The 13,202-nt window shown below is 36.9% G+C and overlaps 1 protein-coding gene across 1 annotated transcript in view; it reads left to right on the top strand.

The window, feature by feature from the left end:
• Positions 1 to 13,202, top strand: part of MAEA (macrophage erythroblast attacher, E3 ubiquitin ligase) — a 125,268-nt gene that overhangs the window by 39,515 nt on the left and 72,551 nt on the right. The gene's annotated exons all lie outside the window — the stretch shown is intronic.

The following is a 13,202-nucleotide window of genomic DNA, read 5'->3' as shown; positions in this document are numbered from 1 at the left end:
ATCTTGGGCAAGTCATTTAACCCTATTTCCTCATCTGTAAAAATGAGCCAGAGAAGGAAATGGCAAACCACTCCAATATCTTTGTCAAGAAAACCTCAATGGAGCCAAGAGTTGGACACAACTGGAACAATTGAAAAATAACAAAAAAGATATTATATTCAGGAAGGTACCAGGGAAGAAGTACAAATTTGGGAATCAGGACTTGAATTCAAGCCTTTCTTTAATATCATAACCTGAGACAAAGCCTGCCATTCATTAAACTCGCTTAGTCCTTCAGCAAAGTGGAGGGTTAAGGGAAAGACAATTACCTGAGGGATTAGAGATTCTTGGTTCAAATCATACCTTAGATTCTTAATCCCTGGGAAACTTTGAGCCAGGAATTAAACTTTCCTCATCTGTAAAATGATGGAGTTGCCATAGGTGGCCTGTGAGGCACTCTCCAGCACTAGATGCATGATTACTTAGATGCTTCTAAATAGGACTAAATGAAGTGCCTTCTGCTTCTAAGTCCTATGAGCCATGTGGTTCCAGCCCTCATTTCAGCAAATAAAGAGTTGGCCATGTGCTATTAAATAATTTTAGACACAGTAGCACTTAATAAATGTCTTTTGAAGTAAATATAATAAACTAATTTTTGAGTCCTACATATCTATAAATATTGTCACCAAAAAAAAAACCAGTTCATTACATTTGATTTTCAGCATTTAAAGAAATGCTTATTTAGAACTTTTCCAATCTCCAGTGTTGTTTTGTTGTTTTTCAATTTTTCAAAAAGCCTCTGACCAGATTCTTTTTAAACATCTGGTTGTAGTTAACTTTCAGGATGTGGTCTTCAAATCCCTTGACATAAGGAGCTACTGAAATGGAATGTCTTAGTTTGAAATCTCCACATTCACACATTTTACAATTTAATGCATCTCTTGCTTTACTTCTTTTAATTAGCATTTGCTACTCATGAATATAATCATTTTTATTTGACATTTAAGTTAAAAATCCCATTCACTTTGTTAGTAAGTACATAACAGAATTAATATGCCTACTTAAAATTCATAGAAATGTTTATAAAGGTAATCCATACAGACTCCCCACCCCCCCACCCCCACCCCCAAAGGCATTCCCTCTTAGAGAGCAGCTCCACAAATCTGTGATGTTCTTCAAGGCAAGTAGTGGAAACATGCTGTCTGAGAGGGACCTCTGGCCCTTTCCCTCTTGTCTGACTGCCTTTTGCTTTGACAGACTGGTTCCTAATTTTCTTTTTACTACTTTAGGAAGACATTACAGCTGGAAGGGACCTAATGATTCATTCAGCCCTATCCCATCCCATCTTACTTATTTTGCATTTCCCTTTTATTATTTTTGAAGGTTTATTGATGCCTTTTGTTTTTTATACCTAATATACATATTTTTTTATATTTGAGTATGTTTATGTCCAATATATCCCTCCAGACACACAATCTTCCTTTACACTTCCCCAAAAGTTGCTGCAGAACCAACCTGATACAGCAACCTTATCTTGTAACATCTACCATGCTCCTTACCATTGTACTTTTCACTGGCCCATTGCTTTACCAGGAGAAGGACATTTCATCTCTCTGGAGCCAAAATAGATTATTGCATATAATCAGAGTTTAGCTGCCTTCTTGAGTTCTCTGTTCTCATGATTCTGATATCACTTTATCCTACATCAGTTAAAACAAAATTTTCAGCATATCTTGGTAGTTTTCATATTTGTCCCTTCCCCTCTCTCCACAAATGATAAGAGGAGTCTAGGCCTGTGATTTCATAGGATCCTCTCAGTGAAAAAAAAAAACCCTATACAAATGTAAATAAGCGGCTTTTCTGAAAGTTGCCTAGTATACTGGGAGGTGGGGATTTTCTAGTGTATGTCACAGGTGGGAAACAGCTCAAATCATTTTGATTTCTAGAATCTCTTCCCTATCCACTGCACACTATGTTGCCCCTCATCATTTCTTATGGTAAGTAATATTCCATTCCATTTCTCTGCCTTTCCCACTGACTACCTTCCAGGCTTGAAATGGCCTCTCTCCTCCTCCAACTCCACCTTTTGCAAGTGTCCTTGGTTTCCATGAATTCTCTGCTCAAATGGCTAGATCTGCTTTTGAGGCCCTTTAATCGTTTCCTTTTTACCTAATTTATGTCTGTTTTGTATCATGTTGTTATTCTTAGAATGTAAGCTCCTTGAGGAGAAGAACTGTTTCATTTTTGCCTTTGTCCCCAGCAGTTAGCGCAGGGCTTGACACATTACAGAATAGGTTCTTGAGGAATGATTGTTTTACTGATTAATAGACCATTTGTCTGGATAGTCCCCAATCATTGGGCATACGTTCTGTGTCTACAGTATGAGATGCTGGTTTAAACCTACTTTCTGGCAAATTGCTTTCAGTTTTTCACCAGTTTTTATTAGTATTCTTCACCAGGAATTTATGTTTTTGAATTTATTTAATGCTAGAATAGTTTGCTCCTCGATCTTGCTTGATTGTTCTGTTCCTCTGATCTATTTTTTGATTTTGATCCAGTACCAAATAATACAATAATTATTCTTTTATATTATAAAGCTCTAATTCTAGAATCCCTGCCCTTTTCCCCCATTATTTCCTTGGAGATTCTTACTCTTTTGTTCCTCCAGATTGTTTTTATTATTTTGTCAAGTTCTCTAACGCTATGTTTTGGCAATTTGGTAAATCTGTAAATGTTTTGAGTAGTATTGCCAATTGTATTATATTACTATGTTCCCACCATGACAATATCTTTTCAGCTCTCTAGGTTTCTTTTTATTTCCATAAAGAGTGTTTTGTATTTATTTTAATATACATACAGAGTGTGTCTTGGCAGGTTTTCAGACACTTTGTTTACCCTAGAGTTATTTTTTGTGTCTTTTTACTTTCTTATTGGTTTTTGTTAGTACTGAATGGAAATGGTGAATTTTGTACATTTATTTTGAATTAATTAACTAAAGCTTTTGGTGAATCCATGGTGTGCCAAATATTCAGTCTTACCCTAATTCTCCAAAATTTATTGGTTCTCTTATATATCATTCTTCTAACTTTGTATTAATCATAGTTTAATTATTAATTTTAAAACATATTAATTAAGTTTTCATTTCTTTGACTACCTTTCAGATATTCCACATTAATACTCCATGGATTCTGTCCCAGTCAAATTGTTGTGTTTACTATACTTCCTGTCTTTGTGCTATTTTTAAAATGTTTACATCCATCTTTATTAATGAAATTGATCTATAAGTCTCTGCTTTATCTCCATCTACTTGAGGTATCGGAATCATTTTTGTCTCAAAATAATTTGGTGGAATGCCTTCTTTTTCTGTTGTTGAGGACAGTTTATGTAACCCTTATATTAATTATTCCCTCAACATTTAGTGGAATTCACTTGCACATCCATCTGGACCATCATAGCTTTTTTTCCACTAATGGTTGTTCATTTATCACTTGCTTGATATCTCTGAGATTAAGGCTGTCATTTCTCACTTTATTAAATGGAATATTTTCTAGTTTGGTAATCATCCTTCTCCTTAAGAGTCTCAATCTTGCCAGCATATAGTTAATAGAAAGCAGTTTTTGATTTAGTGATTGTAACGGTGAGGATTGAATTTAGCAGAGTTCTCCATTTTGGCCAGAGAGCCCAGACTCCTGGGGGAGTGGGCTCGAAGTGGGGGAGGAGGGAGGTTTCCTTCCCTGATTCTGCTTGACTCCTTTATCCTTGTTACTTCCCTCTTATATTAGTTTAGAGATAATTGATAGGAGATTGTAGGGGGAAGAGAGTCAGCTACTGAGACCAAGCCTCAGAAGAAGTCCAGTGCTGCTCTCTCGGGGAGAAGACTATAGTTGATATTGAAGCTCATCCCTTCCCCATCATCCTTGATTCCCCAGTACCTTTTCCCCTGTACCCTGAATTCATTTATCCTTTAATAAACCCCTGTTAGTTTTGCTAATTAGAATTTGGAGCAGTTACATTGAAGGGGGAGGTGACTTGGAATGACTGAGGGGAAGACTAGTACTATACTCCATCTTGAAGAAAAAGCTGTTTGAATAGGAGACTGGGGGTGGGAGGAGGCTTGTCTTTACAATAGTGGCACTGAAGATTGGAACCCACCAGGGTCTCATTTGATTCCTAACATCTTCAACAATCCCACTACAACTTCTCCATTTTGGGGAGCCCCCTCGAGAATTATACCCTCTAAGGTCTTCCCTGTGGGAGGTGAGGAGTTAGCTACTTCCAGCCCATTGATATCTATCAAATGGGGTGTTCAGCTACACACCCCATATATCATCTTTACCCACCTTCCTACATGATGCAACAATTCAGTTCAGCAAACATTTATTGTCCTTTGTATTATATTATTATAATCCCACCATGACAATATCTTTTTAGCTCTCTAGATTTCTTTTATTTCCATAAAGAGTGTTTTGTATTTATCTTAATATATGTACTGTGTCAAATGCTCAGTGAGATACTGAGAAGGGATTTAGGAACAAAAACATCAATCCTGGCCCTCATGCAACATATATTCCACTGAGTAAAAGGAATAAGATGTTCACAGCAAAGAAGAGTAGTAGACAGAGCCTCAAGTAGAAGTAGCCCTTGCAGTGTGCTATGAAGGAAACTAGGGATGCTCTGTAATAGGGAGAGGTTAGGGATGGAGTGCGTTCCATATTGGAAGTTCACATGCAAAGGTGAGAGATGGAAGATGACTTGAAGCAGCCAGCAGATCACTTTGTGTGGAACAGAATCCACTAGATGTAGTCATAGTAAGGGACTAAAAGGTATATTCTTGTAGAGGCTTTTAAATGATGGAGGTTAGATTTTGTATTTTTTTCCTAAGGGTAACAGGAAATCACTGAAAACTTTCGAGTTTGTAGGAGAGAGAATTTTATTTTAGGAATTAACATTGTTTATGGAGAACTGCTTGGAGACGGGAGAGACTGAGCAAAGAGACAATTTAAAATACCATTGCAATAATACAGAAAAGAATGGTAGGATACTGCTTTATTTCCTTCCAGTTTGTTATAAATTTACCTTATTCTTTTTTATCTGGAGAACTTTATTTTCCTTTCTTTTTGATAGCTAATTTTCTAAAAATTTTCATCTTTTAATGAAGCTTTCATTTTTATTTTGTCAGTTCTATAGTCCTTTTATTTTCAATTTTATTCTCTAATCAAGATTTCTTCTTTGTATAAGTTGCTGATGTTTGTTTTCTGATTTTAAAAAATTGCATACTGACTCCCATTAATTGATCCTCTCTTTATAGATAAGGAAAATGAGGCACAAGTTTGGGGAAATGATATGGCATAGGATTTTAATAAGCAGAGCTGAAATGGTGCTTCCCAAATGGAAGCAAATATTTAAAACAGGCAGTGTGGTGCAGTAGAAACATATTGGTGAAATATGTCCTTGAGCAAGCTTTAGTTTCCTTATCTGTAAAATTAGGAAATTGGACTAGATGACTTGTGAAGCCCCTCAAGCTTTGAATCTATTGTTCTCTAGCCTCTTTTTATTTTTTAAACTCTTACCTTCTGTGTTAGAATCAATTCTGTGTATTGATTCTAAAGCATAAGAGCTACAAGGGCTTGGCAATAGGGGATTAAGTGACTTGCCTAGGGTCACACAGCCTGGAAATGTCTTAAGGCCATATTTGAAACCAGGACTATGCCTTGCTCTCAATCTACTGAGCCACAATTGATCCCTATAACCTCAAGACCAAGAGATTTTGTTTTCCTAACTCCTACAGGCATTTTAAGATTTGGGATGATATCTTTTTTCTAAATACTTCTCTCTTGATTTCTGTTAAACCCATACCTGTCTACCCCCAAGCCTTTTCCTTACCAAATAAGTGGATGTCAGAGAAAGAGAAGTAACTTCATCCAAAGTAAGCCTGCTCCCTCACTTATGTTCCCATGTTCACAACTTCTTAGTCAAAGATATGTTTAAATAATGAAGGGAAGTGTATTATAAGTTTAGAGCTGGAAAGAGCCTTCAAGTTGAGGCAGGGTACTTTTTGATGAATTTGGTTTTCATTTTTTGTGAATTCACTTTTGTCCTCAATTCAAACAAGTATTTGTTAAATTTAGAAACTTAATATCAGCAACACTACAACTTTAAACAACTCCAGCTGCTGTTTTTTTCTTTTGTTTTGTTCCTCATTTATAATTTTTTGTGCCTAGTAAGGGATTTGAAGATATTTATGTATATTAGGAGATTCAGCCAACTAACATTTTTAAACTGTTGAAAGGTTAATTACCTAAAACAAAAAACCAAATCCTTTTAATTAATCTCCTGCCATTACAAAGCTAATGCCAGTTGTAAAACTTCACTGTAGCAAGCTAGAAACTGAGTGTAGTCAACTTTGATTTGGGTGATGATTGTCCAGGCCCCTCTCCTTCTTAGAGAGAATCCTTCTACTATTATGCCAGCTTATCTTCCTTCACTATGTCTGTTAATTCACAGAACCACAAATTGGGAGGGAGAATGTTTATATTGTATTGCATACCTATTTCAGGCCCAAAAAATGCTACAGAATTGTAATTAGTGTTATTAAATATTGCCTTTGATCATTTGAAATTTCCCTAAGGACTGGCCATTTTCTTTTCTGTTAACATAGCCATTCAAGTCCCTTGTGCCTTTTTAGCATGAGTTATTAAAAGATTAGTTATATAGCTTCACCATTAATTATTTCCATAAGCCCCTTTAATCATTTTTTATCACAAAATTATGCCCATCGTTTTTCAGTATAGTGTGGTTTCAAGACTTTTTTTTTCAATTTATTTTTTCTAATTATAAATCATACATCTGTAAGAGACCTCAGAGGTCATCTAGTCAACTCTTTAATTTCATCAATTAGGAACCTGCCTCAAAAAGGTTAAGAGATTTGCTAACGACCTCACAAATTTTGAAGTGCTAAAGTACAATCTTCTGTTACATTCTTGGTATTCAATAAATAATTATGGAATTGAAAAAATCCAAAGTTAGCTGATGTTTCATAAAGGCCAGCCTAGCTGGAATTCTTGAGACATGTGTTGGTTTTCCAAATACTTGAATATTTCAAGCATGAAAACTTAAAAGTTTAACCATTTAGATGATTTCTAAGTATTGCTGTATAAGAACAAGCAAATTCCTTCAGTTGGATCTAATGAACATAATTTAAATTTTTTTTGATGATCAGGGTTATCACTATAAATATCACTATTAAAAATGTACTATATCATTTTAATCCAGAAATGCCTCTTAGGGCCCATCGAATGTATCAGTGCATTCCCAACACTAAATGGCTCCAGACAACTATACATTTATTCCATTTTCTCCCCTATAAAATCAGTACATTCATAATTGTGCTACCTGTCTCCCAAAGTTATCATGAAGAAAACATAGCCTTAAAAGTACTGTATAAATTTAGGATGCTGCTATTATCATCATTATGTCTTTTAATACTGAATGTCTTGAATTTGCATCATTGTGGACTGTTTGTATAAATATTTGAAAGTTGTAGCTCTATGAATGAATAAATTTCAACCTTTGACCTGCTTTATAAAAGAATAAAGAGAAGTTACTATGTTAGAAAAGAGCTAGGCCAGAATTCTAAGCCATGGTGTGCTATTAATAGTTCAGTCATTCAGCAAGCATTTGGCAAGTACCTGGTTTGTGCTGAGCACTGAGTATACAATGGCATAAACCCAATGTCCTCTGCCTTTATGGAGCCTTCATTCTATTGAAAGCAAACAATATAAACACGCAAATAAAAAGAAAATATATCCAAATCAATACAGATTAATTTGTAGGGAGGCCACTAGCATCTTTAAGAATAGATTTTATATAGGAGATGGCATCAAAGTTGACCCTTTAAAAAAAGGAAAGACCCTTGAAACTAAAGGAAAGATGAACCCAAAAATCCATTATTTGACAAAAACTGCTGGGAAAATTGGAAAACAGTATGGATAGATTAGGTTTAGCTCAACATCTCACACCCTACACCAAGATAAACTCAGAATGACTTGAATATAAAGAAGGAAACCACAAGTAAATTAGTGAACACAGAATAGCATACCTGTCCAATCTTTGGGAAAGGAAAAATTTCAAGACCAAGCAAGAGTTATAAAAGATTACAAAATGTAAAATAAATAATTTTGATTACATTAAATTAAAAAGGTTTTGTACAAACAAATCTAATGCAACCAAAATTAGAAGGGAAGCAACAAATTGGGAAAAAAATCTTTATAACAAAAACCTCTGACAGAGGTCTAATTACTCAAATTTACAAGGAGCTAAATCAATTATACAAAAAATCAAACCATTCCCCAATTGATAAATGGGCAAGAGACACGAATAGGCAATTTTCAAATAAATCAAAACTATCAATAAGCACATGAAAAAGTGTTCTAAATCTCTTATAATTAGAGAAATGCAAATCAAAACAACTCTGAGATACCACCTCACACCTAGCAGATTGGCTAACATGACAGCAAAGGAAAATGGGGAGTCTTGGAGAGGATGTGGCAAAATTGGGACATTAATGCATTGCTGCTGGAGTTGTGAATTGATCCAACCATTCTGGATAGCTATTGGAACTATGCCCAAAGGGCTTTAAAAGACTGCCTACCCTTTGGTCCAGCCATACCATTGCTGGGTTTATACCCCAAAGAGATCATAAGGAAAAAGACGTACATAAATATTTATAGCCTCGTTCTTTGTGTTGGCAAAAATGGAAAATGAGGGCATGTCCTTCGATTGGGGAATAGCTAAACAAATTGTGGTATCTGCTGGTGATGGAATGCTATTGTGCTCAGAGGAATAATGGACTGGACGGATTCCATGTGAACTGGAAAGACCTCTAGGAATTGATGCAGAGTGAAAGGAGCAGAACCAGGAGAACCATATACACAGAGATGGCTACTCTCACAGTCGAATGTTATGGACTTCTCTACAAGCAGCAATGCAATGATCCAAGACATTTCTGAGGGACCTATGAGAAAGAACGCTATCCACATCCAGAGAAAGAACTGTGGAAGCAGAAACACAGAAGAAAAACTACTGCTTAATCGAATGGGTCGGTGGGGGATGTAGACTCTAAACGATCACCCTAGTGCAAATATCAATGATTTGGAAATAAGTCTTGATTAGTGACACGTGTAAAACCCAGTAGAATTGCGTGTTGGCTATGGAAGGGAGGTGGGAGGAGAAGAGGGAAAGGACATAAATCGTGTAACCACAGAAAAATTTTCTTAATCATTAAAAAAAAAAATAAAGGAAAGCTTAAGGCATTATAGGTTCAGAGATAGACATCAAAACAGGAGGTGGAACAGTATGAAGGGAGCAGCAAGTAGACCAGTTTGGCTGAAACATAGAGTATGTGAATGGATATGATATGCCATGAGTACTTCTGGAAAGCCAGAACAGAGCCATGCAGGGAAAGCCAAATTGGAGAGTTTGTATTTGACTTTAGGAATAATAGGGAGTGACTGAAGCTCTTTATGCAGGAGAGTGACATGATCAAGATAGTGTTTTAGGACATTTCAGCAGCTGGTGGAGGAAGATGGGGAAACTTGAGCCAAGGATTTCAATCATTAAGTGGTTGCAGCAGTCTACCCAGGGAGTGATGAAGGTCTAAACTAGGGCTATTAAGTGGCAAGAGTAGAAAGGAAACAGAAGCTAGAATGTTACAGGGGTAAAACCAGCAAGATTTAGCAGCTGAAGGATAATAGGGAGAAGGAATGTGAACAAAAATGAAAAGAAAGGGGTAACTCCAAGATTGTGATGCTGGGAGACTGGGAGAATGCTAGTGCCATTAACAAAAATAAAGTATGGAAGAGGTAGTTGATTTAGGGGAAGAGTTCTGTTTTAGACAGGTTGAGCTTAACATGTCAATGTGACAGCTAGATGAAGATAGATAGATAGATAGATAGATAGATAGATAGATAGATAGATAGATAGATAGATAGATAGATAGATAGATAGATAGATAGATATTTTTGCCCCTTTTTGGGGTCATATAAAAATTTTTATTTTCAGTTCCAAATTATCTTCCTCCCTTCACCCCCTCCTCCACCAACTGAAAAGGCAAAAATAATATTCATCATACATATGAAGTCATGCAGACTATGTTGTTGGGAGGAAGGCAAGGGGAAAAAAAACATGCTCTAGCCAGTGCTCAGAGTCCCATCAGTTTCTTCTCTGGAGGATGGTTAGGTGTTTTCATCATGAGGCCTTTTGAACTATTATAGATCATTGTATTGATTAGAGTTGGCTGAGTTTTTCACAATTGATTTTTGTTCCAATCTTGCTTTTATTTCTTCATCATTCTCCTGATTATCAGCACAATAAAATATATAAAAACATCCTAATTAATTATTAGAACTTGTTCGGCCCTTCCCCAACTGATGGACACCCTCTCTCTCTCCTCCCAGGTTTCCAATTCATTGCCACTACAAAAAAAAAGCTGTTGTAAATATTTTTGTACATATAGTTCCTCTTCCCAGTAAGACCTAGTAGTAGTATTGCTGGATCAAAGGTACACATAATTTTATAACCCTTTGGACCTACTTCAAAATTATTCTCCAAAATGGCTGGACAGATTTACAGCTTAGGTGGAGATATTTAATAGCAGCCTATAGTTAAAAATTAGGCTTTGAAGCTATATATATAGAGAGGTAGATATGAAAGTAATTTCATAAAGATATCTGAACCTATAAGTCCATAATGGGGAGCCTATGGCTCTAGAAAGCTAGAGGGACTGCAGGTGGAGCTGTTCCCCTCCCACTCTCCATGTGCCTGAGGACATTCCTCACTTCCCCCACCCCTCTGCCCAGCAGCTTAATGGGATCATTTTGTCTCCTCCTGTCTGGGGTAAAGAAGGCAGGACAGGGCACTCATTCTGGGGGGTGAGATGGGGACATGACAGGCACTCCATCTCTAAAAGGTTCACCATCACTGCTATAGGAGTTAATGAGATTAGGAGCTATAGAGGAAGGGATGTATAGAGAAAAGAGAATAGGGCCAGGACAGCACCATAGAGGACACCCATACTTAGGAGTGTGTGAATTAAATATCTGGGGGATTTCTAACCCAGTCCAATCCCAAAATAACTCACCATGGGAGTTGTGGAGTCCCACTCTAAAGGCATACTGGAGGCCAGGAGGCATGACATATGAAAGCTATTAGCCAACTAAAGGATCTGGGGGAGGAGCTTAAATGAGATTTGAAAAGCCAGCACAGAAGCTTGCCAGCCTCTTTGGTCTTTTGGCTCCTGTTCCTTTCTCTGAGATGACTCTTTTTCTGAGCTACACTGGACTGGAAACTGGGCCCTGATCTTACTTTTAAGTTGGAAACATTATTTCTCTCTTTATTAATAAATACTTATAAATTTAATCTAAAGCCTCCTAGATTAATTTTTATTCATAACAGGGGCAAGAGATGGACAGTGATTCAGCAAAGGAGAAAGAAGACAGGACAAGAAACAAGAAAGACTTGCACCATAGAAGTTGAGGAAGGATAGAATATATTCTTGAAAAGGAAGTCATTGACAGTGTCAGAAGATATAGAGAAGCAACTAGGAAGTATAGTGTATAGACCACCAGGCCTGAAGTTTGGGAGGACTTGGGTTCAAATTTCACCTCATATACTTCCTAGCTGTGTTACCCTGGGCAAGGAAGGGACTGAATCCTAATTGCCTACCCCTTGCCACCTTTCTGTCTTAGAATTGATACTAAGAGAAACAGTAAGGATTATTTTTAAATAGAAGAGGAAGATAGAGGTTGGGAAAGATCAAATTTGAGAGAAGACCCCACAGTTAGCAATTCAGATTGTTGGTAACCTTGGAAAGAGCAGTTTCAGTTAAGCCATAGGATTAGGAGTGAAGACCAAGTGATTGAGAAGTGAATGGAAAGTGAAGAAGTAGAGACAAAGAAAACACTGCCCTTTTTTCCTAGGAGTTTGGCTGTGACAGAGGAGAGATGATATAGATATAGATATAGATATAGATATAGATAGATATAGATATATATGATAGCTGGAGAGGTCAATCAAAAGCTTTTTATGTTTATATGGAGAAGACATTTACTTGTTTATGGCCTCTGCTCTTTTATTTAGGGGATTAAACTGCCAAACTGATAAACCTTCATATATCCTTGCTTCCCAATTTATCCCCTTTTCTTGGATCCTGTGGTTTTTCCCTTTATCACAAGCATAAACATATTTGGTATTCTTTTATTTTATCATCCACTTGTGTTTCATCTTCCCAATTCCTGTCTCTGAAATTTTTTTCTTTGACTAGAACCTGTTATCTTTCTGCCTCCTCTTGTGGCTCACCACAACTGTCAGTCATTCAACCTCTTCTTGCTTTTCCAGGTCTAAGATTATCCCTACTCACCTCATTTTCCTTCCTTTAAAATCTTGACCTTTAATTAACCATTTCAGCTTGACAAGTCTCTTCTCCCTTTGGTTCCCTCTTGCCATCTTCCAATCTTGCCTGAGTCCTCAGTGCTACCGTACTAGTTCATTTACTCTTTTTGAATTGACCCTCTACCCAGCTCTTCACAGTAGCTATTCCAAATCCTCTATTCATTCCTCAGACTAATTACCTCACATCTTACCCCCTTATGCTTCATGCTTACCAGATGACTTTGCCTCATTTTTCACAAAAAGAAAAAAAAAAGAGTCCATCTGTTATGAGCTCTCTTACTCATTTCCACACTTGAAATTACCTCAGTATTAACCTCCTCCATTCACTCCTTTGCTATTGGGCTATGGGGGTGAGGGGTAGGGGAAAGATAGTGAGAGGGAAAGAAAAAAATGCAGCTTATTAACCTTGCTATGGCCAACCCCTCTACTTGTGCCCTGTAATGTGTCTCCTTCATTCTCATCTAGGAGCTTGCCCCTTCAGACATCTACTCTCTGCCACTAGTTTACAGCTGAACCCCACACCCTCCACTGTATCTTTCCTGCTGCCTACAAATATGATTAAGCCTCTCCCATCTTTAAACAATTGACTGTAATCACCACCACCCCACCTCTATACCATCCCCTTAAACTATCCTATAAATTTCTTCCTTCTCCTGGGCAAGCTCCTTTAGAAAAGAACTATTTACATTAATTTTTGCCATTTTCTCATCTTCCTCTAACTTCCCAACCCTTGAAATCTCCCTTCCTGTCACTTAACTAAAACTGCTATCTGTGAG

The sequence above is a fragment of the Gracilinanus agilis genome, chromosome 6 (assembly GCF_016433145.1).
Source record: "Gracilinanus agilis isolate LMUSP501 chromosome 6, AgileGrace, whole genome shotgun sequence".
NCBI classification, from domain to species: domain Eukaryota; kingdom Metazoa; phylum Chordata; class Mammalia; order Didelphimorphia; family Didelphidae; genus Gracilinanus; species Gracilinanus agilis.
This window is presented reverse-complemented; position numbering and strand designations above follow the sequence as displayed.